Raw genomic sequence first — 14,311 nt, forward strand, 5'->3', positions numbered from 1 at the left:
GCTGCGGGGTGAACTACGGAAGAAGAGAGAAGATGACCCAAACTGGATCATAAAAGGAAAAAAGTTGGTGCGAAGGACTCCTCAACCCATGCCCCCAGAGGGGGCAAGCGGGAAAGAGCTGTAAATCACCAACCAAAGAATAATGTACAGCACCACAGCACCAACAGCACCTATCGCACATCGCACGTACACAAGGGTAAAGAGTTTAACCCTATTAAGATTGTTCATCTGAATGCCTTTAGCATTAAGAACAAATATGTGGAACTTAATGACTACTTGTATGAGAATAATGTGGATATTTGCGCCATCACAGAGACATGGCTAATAATAATAATAATACAATAATAATAATAATAATAATAATAAGACAGTCTTATATAGCGCAAAACATAACCGAGGGAAATCTCAATGCGCTTAACAAAGCAAACATAGGTAAGCAAAAATTACAGTGAATGAGAGTAGGCCAATTGAAACAGATGGGATTTGAGGTTAGATTTGAAGTTGTCTATGGTTGGAGCTGTTCGAAGTGGGGATGGAAGGGCATTCCACAACTTGGGAGAGACGTGTGAGAATGCCTTTGAGCCGTATGATTTGGTCCTTGGTATAGTTGTTGTGAGGAATCCCTGGGAAGATGAACGGAGAGATCTGGGAGGATGGTGTGGTTGTAGCAGCTCAGTAATGTAGCATGGAGCAGTTCCGTTTAGGGCCTTGAAAGTAAGCAGAAGGGTTTTGTAGCGAATGCGCTGCCGGATGGGCAGCCAGTGGAGGGATTTGAGGGTTGGAGTGATGTGGTTGCATTTCTTGGAAAGGGATACCAGACGGGCAGCTGAGTTTTGGATGCGTTGGAGTTTGTCAATTTCTTTGTCTGGGAGGCCAGTAAGTAGGCAGTTGCAGTTGTCCAGGAGAGATGTAACTAAGGCGTGGACCAGGATTTCGGTGGAGCGTTTATCGAGAGATCTGCGAATTTTGCCAATTCGCTTCAAAGCAAAGGATGCCTTTCGACATACAGCGTTGACCTGTGGACGCATAGTAAGGTGGCAGTCGAAAATAACACCTAGATCGCGGACTGATTCGGAGGGTGTAGCTTGGAAGTCGCCAGCAGTCAGATGGGGGATTTTTATGCTTCCTCTGGCATGAGATGAGGACAGATGGAGGACTTCCATTTTACCATCATTTAAGACTAGGTAGTTAGTCGACATCCATGCTCTGATGTCGCAGAGGCACTTCTCAATCTGTTGTGTTGCAAGATTTCTGTCTGAGGGTTTTACAGATATGTAGAGTTGTGTGTCGTCGGCATACATTGCATGGGAGAGACCGTGCAACTCGAGGATGTCTTGAATTGGGGTTGTGTAACACACAAATAACAGGGGCCCGAGTGCGGATCCCTGTGGTACTCCCCATTTCAGGCTCACAGGATCGGAGCGCTCCTCTCCAATGATCACTGATTGTTGTCTTCCTGATAGATACGAGGCCACCCAATCCAGAACGCAGCCTTCTAATCCAAATCTGTGATTCAGACGGGTGAGCAGAATTGAGTGATCCACGGTGTCGAAGGCTGCCGTAAGGTCTAGGAGTACAAGAATTGCCTCGTCTTTCGAATCAAGACTTAGCAAGAGATCGTTATACACTCGAACCAGAGCTGTTTCAACACTGTAACGCCGTCTGTAGGCGGACTGGAATGTGGCAAGCAGTGAGTGTTTAGTGAGGTGTGAGGTAAGTTGCTGGATGACGGCTCGCTCAATCACCTTTCCGATGAATGGTAGGTTGAAGATGGGCCTGAAATTCTGTAAGATGTCTGGGTTAAGAGATGGTTTCTTGAGTACGGGAGTGATGAGTGCTGACTTTAGGGCTGCCGGGAACACACCAGATTGAAGAGATTGGTTTGTGATATCAACAATCGCTGGTAGAAGTGTATCAGTGCATCTGCTTATGACATTAGCTGGAGCAGGGTCGAGGGAACAAGTCTTGATCTTTGTCGATTTGATGATCTTTAAGACCTCTGCTTCCGATACCGAATGGAATTTAGCTAAGGAATGTTGTGTTGGCACTGAGTGAATCTGTAACTGCTGTGGTGCGGCAGCCATGTCGAGTGCCAATCGAAGTCCATGAACTTTTTCTTCAAAGAAGCAGATGAACTTTTGTGCTAGTTCTTTCTTTGAGTTGTGGAGGGGTAGGACCTGAGGAAGTTGTTCTGATGTCAAGCTCCGAACAATCCGGAAGAGGTCACTCTGGCTGCTATTTGTTATCTTCTGTCGTTGGTATCGTGTCTTTGCGGCTTTCAGGGCAGTATAGTACTCCGAGAGGGACTGATGCATTGCTAATTGGTCAACAGCTAAGTTGGACTTCATCCATTTCCTCTCTTTTGAGCGCTTCTTGCGTTTCAGCACTCGCAGGGAATCGTCGTACCAAGGGGCATGTGGACGTAGCTGAACCTCAGTTGACCTAACCGGGGCGTGGTGGTCAAGGGTGGTCTTAAGTGTGTGGTTGAACAGGTTGACTTTGGAGTCAAGAGCCAGGCTATCCGTTTGATTTACTCTAGCGAATGAGTTTTCAATGTCGGACTTGAAACTTGTAATATCGATGCCCCGGAGGTTGCGGAAACGGACTTTGGTTAGCAGCAATGAATTTTGTCCTGATGATTATATTTGTTTTCGAAAGGATCGAGATTTGAAATTTTATGAGGAAGGTATCTACTCATTAACAGACCGTGGTGGATCTTTGCTGTTAGTTAAGAGAAATTTATCTCAACCCGACACTATATGTCAAAGGAGACATGGATGCGGAAGTAGTGTGGTGCAAAATTTATCCAAATCCCAAAGTTGAAGTCTTGTGTGGAGTTGTTAACAGACCTGAAAGAGGAGGTGAACCAAACTTGGACAAAATATGTGAGTCCAGTAGTTCCATAGACACTGATAATGTGATCCTTCTTGGAGATTTCAACTTCAGGGAGATAGACTGGGACACAAATGAAGGCCATTCTGCTTTATCAAAGAAGTTTCTGTCATGCATAGAAGAAAATATGCTTTATCAACTAGTCAAAGAGCCTACTAGAGGACTGAATATACTCGATTTGCTGCTGACAGGTAATCCCAATATTGTTCAGTCTGTAACTGTCAACGAGAAACTCGGCAGAAGTGATCATCACAGTGTGATGGCAGAACTACGTATTCCTGTTCCTCGTATTGCAGTTGCTGAGCGGAAGATCTACTTGTACTCCAAGGGAGACTATGAATCCTTCTCTGAGGCAGTCAAAGCAACCGATTGGAATATGGAATTTTCAAGAAAAAATGTTGAAGACAGTTGGGCTATTATGAAAGCAACGTCAGTCTGGTCAACGTCATAAGCCACCATGGAACAATTATAATTCTGTCAAGAAGGCCAAGCAGAACAAGAGAGCCGCCAAAGTGAAAGCTAGGACATCTGACCTCAATGTACATCATCTTCAGTTTGACCAAGCAAAGAAAGATGTGGAGAAGGCCCTGTATAAAGCCAAGCTAGACTACGAATCTGCACTTGTAAGCCAGATTAAAACTGAGCCTAAGAAGTTTTACAATTATGCTCGGCACTTTACCAGGTCATCCTCAACCGTTGAAGTCTTGGAGCAGGAGGGTAGAAAAGTAACGGAAGATAGTGAAAAAGCAGAGATCCTTAATGAGTTCTTCGCAAGTGTGCTGATAGTTGAACCAGACGACGATCACGTAAATTTTCCCCTCCACGACTGTAGTATCCTTACATGATAGCTATATGTATAGGCACCTAGTGCTCTGAAACCACACACCCAAACCCAGACATTACCTCATCCACATTGGAATGCATGAACCCCAACTTACTAAATGAATAATGAATAAGGCCCAACTTGGATCAGATTGCACCCTAGAACAATGTAGCCCTTTGATAATGTCGTATAATCCTCGCAGCGGATTTAGTTTAGCATTCGTTAGAACGCAGGGTTCGAGATCAAGATACAACAACTAACGGAAAACGACACAGTTCTGCGATGTCTCTCTGATGAACTTTTATTCGATGAACCTAGAGTCTAACGGACTCTACAGACGGTTAATGGACGGTCCTTGACGGAATTTACAACCGGTCCATGACAGACGGTCTTCAACGGACCCCTGTACATTAAGAAATAATTCAAAACATGGGTTTAAAATACTACTACTACAGTCATTGTACAATAGACAACAACACACAGTTCAAAGGTCATAGTACTGGTAACCAAAACACTATAAACAGTACATCAGCTGGTGCTCAATAGATGGAATGTGACAGGTTACATAACACTGTTTGGGCTAGACAGAGATTTGTCCTTGTCCTCAATTCAAGGCGTTTAAAGTACCAGGAGCAAAACATTGACTGTACCGTAAGATCAGAATAACATAGTGCATTAGCTACAGCACAACTTAGAAAACAGAATCAAATAAATACACTGTCTTGACCTATCAATTGGAATTGAGTAAACATTGTTTCCAAAAATACAGTACTCAATATCTGGGATTTGATTGTGGATCAAGAACACAACGAATCAAGAGCTAACCTGGATAAAGTTAAAGAACAGCCTGTACAGCTACATGTACATCACTTCAACTCCAGTTGTGCAGCTGGAAGCTATATACAAAAGAATGACATAATGCTTGAACAAATGGTTCCACAATATTATCAATGATACACTAATTAAGATACATGTTCAATTCATATTATCAATTTAAGTTGACTGCCGGACCTATTATTGTAAATTTCTAAGTTCAAGCATGGTTCGAGTCAATAAAAGTGCAACAATTATTCACACAATAATGGCTCAAGCTGCAGATAACTTCATGCACAGAAATGCAAACAAATGATTAAAACCATGAACCACCAAATATAAGAATGAACTTCAATCAACATCACAACTACAGAACACAAATAGCTCTCAACTAGAAACTAAGTCTCGAAATTACAACTCAAAATAACAAGACAAGAACTCACCCCTCTATGGCTACGACATTGGCTTGGCTTCAGTGGCCTGCTGGATGTGGGTGCAGACTGGTCTTTTGGCCCTGATGCGGGACCTTAAATACCCACTTTAGTTGGGTGATGGACACTTCGATCCATTTGCCGATTGGCTACATATTAAATTGAATACTCCTTCCTTCTTAATTAATTTGAATCTAAACTTTTTGATCCGCTAGTGTTTCAGGGAGTCCTGGGTGAATCTGCTGATCAGCAAGATTTCTTCCAGGTCCCAACAACTTCCAAACCTTAATTGATTTGTCTCCACAGCTAGTGAAAGTGACATTCTTGCTACCAAAAATAGCTAGACATGGGCATGGGAAAATCTCTCTAAAACAAAGGGTTTGGTTAGACCCAAGAATGAGACAGTGATCTGGCAGGAGGCCATACCAATTACCAGCCCATTTTGGTGGTGAAAAGCTTCATGAGTTCATGTATCCTTGAGGATAGAAAACAACATAAAGAAGCCAAACACATGTAACATGTATAACACATATTTTCATTTCCCGACAATAAGCATAGAACATCATGTGATGTACTGAGATGTATTGAGCCACAATAAACCAAGCAAGCATCGAAGCAACAACTATTATCCGTGTGCTAGTGACAAGCTCACTACATTACATTGGCGACGAGGATATGGGATCAAAATCAGGAGGATATCAACCTATCAAAGATGGTCACAAAGCTGCACCAGACCACCTCTAGCCACAGGCACTATCTTCACCTTGCCATGAGCATTCTCAGCATCGCGGATCACAGCATCCAAAAATGCCTACAACGAGATCCAGTCAAGGAAAGCAGACCAGCACAGACGTGGCAGATCAGCACAGACGGGCACCAAACATGTCCAACGCCATCATCAGCAACAACCCACCAAGCTATCCGGATAGCAACTCCGAAGACGAATACGTGTTCTAAATCGAACATGATTCAGCCAACCACAAGAGTGTTATCAACAACACCGGCAAGAACAACAAGCGTGTTACCAACAACACCAAAGAACAAGCAAGCGTGTTAACAACGACACCAAAGAACAAACAAGCGTGTTAAAAACAACACCGAAGAACAAGCGAGCGTGTTAACAACGACACCATGCCAAAGAACAAACGAGCGTGTTAATCACAACACCAAGAAACGAGCGTCAAGTCTGACCAACTACAAACGAATGATAGCGTCAACTCTGACCACCAAACAAACGAACTTCACTCTGAACGACAAGCGTCAACTCTGAAGCTTCAACTCTGATCACCAACAAGCGTCAACTCCGACCGGCATGACCAGTCATGGACGAAAAAACGTCAACTATGGCCTGGCAAAGTGGGCCAACAATAATATCTGCATCCATAATGGAAAGAGAGTGCAGCACAACTAGAACACCGCAACAACTCTTTGGAGCCAACTGAACTGAACTTTGAACACCGATCATCGGAACAACTGAACTGAACTGTATATACTGCAATGAATCTCTTTAAGCCTACCCTGTACAATGACCGTCGTACAATGATCATACTTTCATACTATAAACCAGACTAACTTGATCTACTGCTTCATCATGTTCATGAACTTTGAACATCGAACACTGAACATTTCTCTACCAATTAACTGTATAAAATTAGATTTAGATTTACATTGATCAACTGTATTTCAAAAATTAGATCTAGATTGAAGTCACCATTATATTATTCATTGCTAGAAGATCTCACTCGCTGTATATTAGCCAGTTCCATTCTAAGGTGAGGAGGGATGTAGTATCCTTACATGATAGCTATATGTATAGGCACCTAGTGCTCTGAAACCACACACCCAAACCCAGACATTACCTCATCCACATTGGAATGCATGAACCCCAACTTACTAAATGAATAATGAATAAGGCCCAACTTGGATCAGATTGCACCCTAGAATAATGTAGCCCTTTGATAAGCATAGAACATCATGTGATGTACTGAGATGTATTGAGCCACAATAAACCAAGCAAGCATCGAAGCAACAACTATTATCCGTGTGCTAGTGACAAGCTCACTACATTACAACGACAGAGTCTCTACTGCCAACTTGTATAATATTATTGTTACTCCTAACACAGTGAGAGCCAAGCTACAGAAGCTACATCTTAACAAGGCTTGTGGTCCAGATGGCTTGCACGTAAACGTTATAAAAAACGTTCCCGATTTTGACATTCCATTCAGCATGATCTTCACCAAATCTTTACTGACTGGAGTGGTTCCACAGGACTGGAGAGACGCCAATATTACGCCGTTGTTCAAAAAAGGTTCCCGGTTAATTCCAAACAATTATAGACCTGTGTCGCTTACTAGTCAGGTGGTGAAGCTTCTTGAGAAGATTATTTATGACCATGCAGCTCATGGAATTTATCGTCAACAACGGCCTCATTTCATGTGAGCAGCATGGGTTCCAAAAGAAGTGCTCCTGTGTTACACAACTCTTGGAATGTCTTTTCGATTGGACCTCCGCCTACGACGCTGTAACTGGTGTCGACGCTGTCTATTTAGACTTTCGAAAGGCGTTTGACACTGTGCCGCACAAACGTCTACTCTACAAGCTGCATCATCTTGGTATAAGAGGACATGTACTGACTTGGATAAATGGTTTCCTGAGCAATAGAAGACAAAAAGTGGTGCTGAGAAATAGAGTATCCGATTGGAAGAAAGTGACCAGCGGAGTTCCTCAGGGATCCATCTTAGGACCAATTCTGTTCCTGCTGTATGTGAACGACATACCTGATTACGTGTCCACCACTGCAAAGTTGTTTGCCGATGACACAAAAGCAGTGGCGTAGCCACCGGGGGGGCGGGGGGGGGGGGGCGTGGGGGGGGGGCGACCGCCCCCCATGAAACCTTGTCGCCCCCCAGTCGCCCCCCCACTGAGATTTTGAGTTTCTAAAAAAATTATCATTGATCTATATCTAAATAGTCGCGAATGATCCACATGATGACCACTGAGAAACGACCCTTCGACCGGCGACCGCGGACCAGTAAGCTGACAACCGGCGTGACATAATCTAAAATGCGTATTAACACCCACTGTACTGCTCGCTCACACCACGGAACACGTATTATAGACAGATGGTCCGTGGGTCACACAGTTTCAGTCAGTGATATCACGCGAATCGGCCACGCACAAACTTTTTCCTCCATTCATATAAGGTAAATAATAATAATAGACCAATTAAAATTCCTTGAAATCAGTGCCGTAGCCACGCCCCCCAGTCGCCCCCCCAACCTTGTCGCCCCCCCCCCCCCCCCCAGTCGCCCCCCACTGAGATTTTGAGTTTCTAAAAAAATTATCATTGATCTACATGACGCCATGGGACAGGGGGACTGGTCCCCCCCCCCCCCCCCCCTACTTTTTGAAGGGTGGGGGACACAATATCAAATGTCCCCCCCCCCCCGATTTTTGAACTCGTGTCTCATTTACAGGGCCCTATTATGTACTACAATGTATCTTTTGCTTAGAAAATATTGGTTAAAGTGGTCAGAAATTGCCTCAGATCACACCACAGAGCATCGAGAATCCAATTTTTTTCGGGGCCCTTAAGCGGGCCACGAACCCCGCACCTATAGCTCAGAATACCGATAGCTGATTCAATGACTCCAACCTCGAAAACGATGTTCAAATAATTATCTTTTGCTAAGAAAATATTAGTTAAAGCATGGAGGAAAGTGGTAAGAAATTGCTTCAGATCACACCACAGAACATCTAGAATCCAATTTTTTCGGGGCCCTTAAGCGGGCCCCGAACCCCCACGCCGTAAGGGCTTCGCGCTTTGCGCTCGCATCAGTTCTGATCAAGGTATGTCCCCCCCCCCCCACTTTTGAGAAGCGATTGACGCCCCTACATGACGCCCCCCCATGAAATGTTCCAGCCCCCCCACTGAAAAATTCCTGGCTACGCCACTGCACAAAAGTGTACGCCAAAATTACAAACATTGCCGATTGTGACTCCCTGCACAATGACCTTAATTAACTCACTTGCTGTCTGGCCGAAGCTTTGGCTGCTTGAATTCAATGCTGAGAAATGTGTTGTGCTTCGCATAAAGAAAGCCCTGGAATACCAGTACTCGTTGAACGGAGTCTATCTGCAGGGAGTAGATGACCAAAAGGACCTGGGTGTGAAAGTCAGTAACACTCTTACCCCAACAAAGCACAAGATATTGTGAAGAAGGCTCGACAGAAGATTGCTATGTTCAGAAGATGCTTCATCGGATTTGATGAGGATAAAGTTACCATCTTATATAAAGCTCTCATCCGACCAGCACTCGAATATGCATCATCTGCCTGGAGCCCATTTACCAAAGAGAATATTAATTTGTTAGAAAAGGTGCAGAAGAGGTGCCTACGCCTGTGCAAAGATGATATTGATATGGAGTCGTTGCAGGACAGGAGGCTGAAAACAGATTTGGTTGAAACATATAACTATTATAAGATCATAAATGGCTTATAAATACAAATCTTCAGCGGATAAATTTTTCACCCTCCCCCACAAAGATTTAAGAGGACGCTCCAAAAAGTTATTTGTCAGGCGTACAAGAACCAAGCTAGCAGGCCACTTCTTCTCTATAGAGTGGTGAGAAACTGGAATAAATTGCCAGAATCACTAATTTCTGCACCAACTGTGGCTATTTTTAAGAATCAACTGAGAGTCATGCCCATTGCGAAGAGGACTAATCAACCTAGTATACCAAGTAAGTATTCCCATGACATTAACACCACTCTTTTATGGATGCAACCTTGCAAACAGGGTGACCGTAAGGTCATGACCAAATTCTGCTAAATGCACTTCAAAAATCTGTCAGATTTATCAAAAATCTGCCAAATTCCCAAGAATTACTCGAAATACACTATAAACACTTAAAATCACATTGACATGTTGTAATATTGCCTTAATTAAGATTCAAATTACATTATAAACAATCTATAGTCATATAAAGGTGTTACAAAATTGCGTAAATTTAAGTCAAAACAAGGTTCGTCATGACGAAATCTGATTCCGGCAGTGAACCTCTATCGATCAGCATATAGACAAGGCAACCTGTCCTATTTTGCAAGGGTTTGTTTGAAAAGATTGACTTTTTTTCTAAAACAAATCTACATTTTTTTCAAATTTGTTATATATGTTTTTCTGTTAAATAACCATTTTTGCAGAATTCTGCCAGAAATCTGCCCAAAAAATCCATTGTCAAATTTTCTGTCAAACTCAACAAAACAATCTGTCAAAGTTAGCCGAAAATCGGCTAAAACGGTCACTCTGCTTGCAAATAAATCCCTTCACAGCCACCAGTGCTAAATGCCCATACTTCACAATTCTTTTAAAAATATTCAAAACTCTCACAGGTATTCAAGCTGCACAGAAAAATGATGATCAACATGTCATCTTTCGTTTTCTTTTCATTTTTTGGTGGGTTGACAATTGACTTTTCGAGATATTCTCACCCAAAGAAGACGACCCCTATTTTCCTCAAAGCGGAAAAGTAGCCATCTTGAAAAACGATCCCTCCACAACATGGCAAAATAGCGCCACTTTAAAATGCTCAGAATTGGAAGCCCCAAGTCCGGGCCAGAGGTTCATTACCATATCTCTTCAATTTCCCAATTTTGTGTTCCTTTCTTCATGCTCAGAACTAACTCTAGGGTATAACTTTTATTCATGAGCTCGGCGGATGGATTTAGGCCTATTTACCGGTGGCGGGGTGCACCCGCGGCCGGCCACTTAATTACAGAGTGCGCAATGTCAGATCTACTTGACGCAAGAGTAACACACACAGTCGAGTCTCGTGTCCACGCGCACATTTGATATTTGCGCATACATTATTTAAAATTTGCGCGACATTGCCAATAAAATGATAGCATAATCTTTGATATAACACAAGAGGGCGCTATATATGCTCTGGCGTCACGTTTACGGCCCGGCAACACGTAAACAATTCGATCGGCCATCGGGACATTGCACGCACCGTCAAAAACGCTCGCTGCAGCACTGCAACTGACATCGCTGAAATGCTCAAAACGTGATCCCCAAGGCTCAGCCTCAAAGGAAGACTGTGATGATTTTTTTTTAAATCATAGGTAAAGAATAACTTGTTTTCCTCTTTTTGCACCTAGGCCTACACTTTTTTGGCAGTGGCTGTCGCCATGGACGGTCGCGGGCAGCTAGACCGAGAAACTAGGACTAGGAGTCTAGGACTAGTAGGAGTCAGATATGCCGCTGCTTTTTTAACATTTGGACACGGTCTGCGCGATAGTAGAGTCCGAGATCGATGGCCCTATTGCGGGTACTACTAATTTTTTTTGACCATTTTCACTCGTACCCCCAATCAAAATCTTCAGATCATGCAGATTCTACCTACTCCTAGAACTAGTCCGAGTAACTTGGACCCAACTTATCGCCTTTTTTAACATTTGGACATGGTCTGGCGATTAGTAGGCTACTATCGCCAGACCATGTCCAAATGTTAAAAAAGGCGATAAGTTGGGTCCAAGTTACTCGGACTATCCTAGAACTATGAGGCTCCACGTAGTGGAGCCTCATAGTTCTAGACTAGGAGTAGATTCTACCCCCAAAACGGTCTTCAAACTACCTTATGCGCCCCTGTAGTCTTCAGTGGGAAGTGAAAATACAAATGGTCATGATGGTGGTGGTTAGGTTCACACCTTGGCCGCGCCTTGGTTTGGGGAAGAAAAGAGAAATTTCACCTTCAATTCGGAAACCGAGCCTCGTCGAGCTGTCACCGCTATCTTGAATGTTGTTGTGCGATTCAAATTCATGAGGTCAAACTAGCTGGCAAAAACGACTAGTATCACTATCAGCGCGCTGTGCATGGTAATCGACTGCCATTCATTGTACACAATTTTTTGTGTGCACAAACCAATTGCGGTCCTGGCCATGCCTGCAAGGTTGTCAGGTTAGCGGTTATTCCTCCTTTTTTCACTGCAATTGTAGGCTAAATCTTCATCGTGGATCGTTTTTTACTTCAAGGACCTGTGTAATATGGTTATTCCAGGCAAGTTTGGGGTGAATTGCAGTTGCAATTAGTGCAATTTTTTTTTGGGACCTGCCTACGCTGCTGGGTTACGTGAAAAATTATCTCCAGCCCTAAATGACAACCCAATGACAAAATTTAGGGCTGGGTAACTCCAGCTAAGGTCAAACTGATGACGTACGACGCGCCAGCCAAGCGCACGCCCACATTCACAGTTGGGCATATCGTGTGTGCACGCGTACGCCGGCAACTGTTTCCTGAATGGTGCAGCCTGCACACATCGCATACACACACAGACTTGTTTCACATACCTAGTGTGGACTTTCCTTTCTTTTCGTGTAGTTAAGGAACACCAGTGGAAAAACTCATTTTTCTCAAACTGTGAAAACTCTTACAACCCAATTTTTTTTCAATGATTCCCTTTAGTGTTTCTCTTCATTCTGCTACAGATAAACCTAACCCAAAAATGCCTCTAAACCTGTTTTCCAGAAATGGGGAAACACTGTGTGGACGTGGGCAAGTCCACACTTCGTCGCTGCTACCTACATTATGTGGACGTCTTTTGTTCGGAAGTCCACACTGCGTATGTAAGACAAGCTCAGCTATGCGATGTGTACAGACTGCACCGTTCAGGAAACAGTCACGGAATAAAACACTCCTCTGTGGCTGTGGCATAAACACAACTTCATTTTCCACATTTTGTTTGGCTGCTGGTTAAAGTTTGTGCATTAAAGGATACGTTCGAGTAAAAGAACGTCAATTCGAGGATGCACGAGTTAAACATGAGTGCTTTATAAATAGGAGTGCGCAGCTTTAGGAGGTCTGACGATATGTATGTCCGTAGGCAGGTGGGCGACGTGTTTACCCCCAAAAATTGCAGATCCACGACCACGCTTTCGTCGAAAATATCCTCAGTATGAACTCCCGTGTGAAGACTTTAATACGCGCACGTATGCAACACAGTTACTATGCCATGTATGCAGGGCGCACATGCACGCGCGCGGGTATATTCACACGAGGAGTTTGTACAGGATGTTTACAACAAAAGTGTGGATCTATGATTTACATTTTGGTAAACATGTCACCCAAGGACTTTTCTACACCAAGCATATATGCATAATTCTGGACACAAAGAATGTGTAAACGAAATTTCAGCTTCCTCCACCAGGTAAAAATGTGAACAAAATGTGTTATAATTTTTTTCGCTAAGGTAGTGGAATTAATACCCTGGACGTCAGTCGTAATGCAATGAATACATCGTCCAACCTGGGCTACTAACAACTATGCTTTAACGTGTTTAATGGAATGTCGGTCACTTCGGCACCTAGCCAACTAGGCACCTAGCCAACTCGGCACCTTGTCAACTCGGCACCCAGTCGTAGGGACTGCACACGATTTATTTGTTAAAGGTTTTTAAAAGCCACTTTTTGTGACAAGTGAGAGAAAACATATATCTAGGCTCATAGCTGTTAAAATTGGATAAGGGATTACTGAAATTTGACCTTTAAAAATTCTTCTGTAATTTATTTGCTCACTTCTCTATGGCCGCTGTGGAAAAACCTGCATGCATCTGCCTTGTTTACATACAAGGTTTACTAAACAGAACAGCCTAAGCAATCCTATTGGACGTCATACACCAATCACGAAAAGGAGGAACCATCACGTGATACGTTGGCCCCCACTACACCATTCAACAAAATGATACATCATCACGTGATTCAATTTGGCTTTACCATCTACTGTACCGTGCTCATTTGCAAGCCAAAATCGATCACGAGTTTTCACCGCATTTCTTTTTAACTCTTTCAGTGCCCGCGAAATTTGAAAAGTTTAACCCTAAAGTGCCCAACTTCGAGCGTTTTTGTTAATTGTTCAAAATTCTGTAAAAAAAAGAAGAAATAAGTTTTACTCACTAAATTTGTTGTTGTTGCTCTCTGGTATATCCTTGGTATATTGGAAAGTCAAAAGTAGTCACATGCAGGGGTGTGAAAACTCAGCTTTAAAGCTGATTTCAGCTTTTTGTGTGTGTTGGATTTCAGCTTTTTTTCAGCTTTTTTCCCTCACTTGCTGTGTACAAAAGTATAGGAGATTTCAAAAGTTCAGCTTTTTTACACATTTTTCAGCCGTTTTCAGCTATTTTTTTCAGTGGTCAGTCACACCCCTGCACATGATACATAGTGATACACCCTGAAACACTGTCCTGCACACAGGGGAATTCCGCACATTTTGCAGAAAATACGAGTTTTAGTGCGGTGCCCTCTCGCAAGAACTCGAATAAAAAAATAAATACAGGTCGTACATGCATGAAAATGG

At 43.1% G+C, this 14,311-nt stretch overlaps 2 protein-coding genes across 13 annotated transcripts in view; one reads left to right on the plus strand and one right to left on the minus strand.

Moving 5' to 3' along the window:
* LOC119732014 (DDB1- and CUL4-associated factor 17-like) overlaps positions 1 to 10,735 on the minus strand; it is a 66,035-nt gene extending 55,300 nt beyond the window's left edge. For 4 of the 11 annotated variants that reach the window (XM_038205379.1, XM_038205377.1, XM_038205378.1 and 1 more), the window contains exons 1-2: positions 10,452 to 10,504; positions 8,991 to 9,097 (exon numbers count right to left, since the gene is read on the minus strand). The gene's annotated coding sequence lies outside the window, so the exon portion shown is untranslated. The other 7 variants (XM_038205369.1, XM_038205372.1, XM_038205371.1 and 4 more) reach the window with 7 other exon arrangements.
* A 128-nt stretch (positions 10,736 to 10,863) lies between these two features.
* LOC119732013 (centrosomal protein of 104 kDa-like) overlaps positions 10,864 to 14,311 on the plus strand; it is a 181,732-nt gene continuing 178,284 nt past the window's right edge. For both annotated transcript variants that reach the window (XM_038205365.1, XM_038205366.1), the window contains exon 1: positions 10,864 to 11,084. The gene's annotated coding sequence lies outside the window, so the exon portion shown is untranslated. The remainder of the gene's footprint in view (positions 11,085 to 14,311) is intronic.

The sequence above is a fragment of the Patiria miniata genome, unplaced genomic scaffold (genome assembly GCF_015706575.1).
Source record: "Patiria miniata isolate m_02_andy unplaced genomic scaffold, ASM1570657v1 HiC_scaffold_24, whole genome shotgun sequence".
In the NCBI taxonomy this organism is placed as follows: Eukaryota; Metazoa; Echinodermata; class Asteroidea; order Valvatida; family Asterinidae; genus Patiria; species Patiria miniata.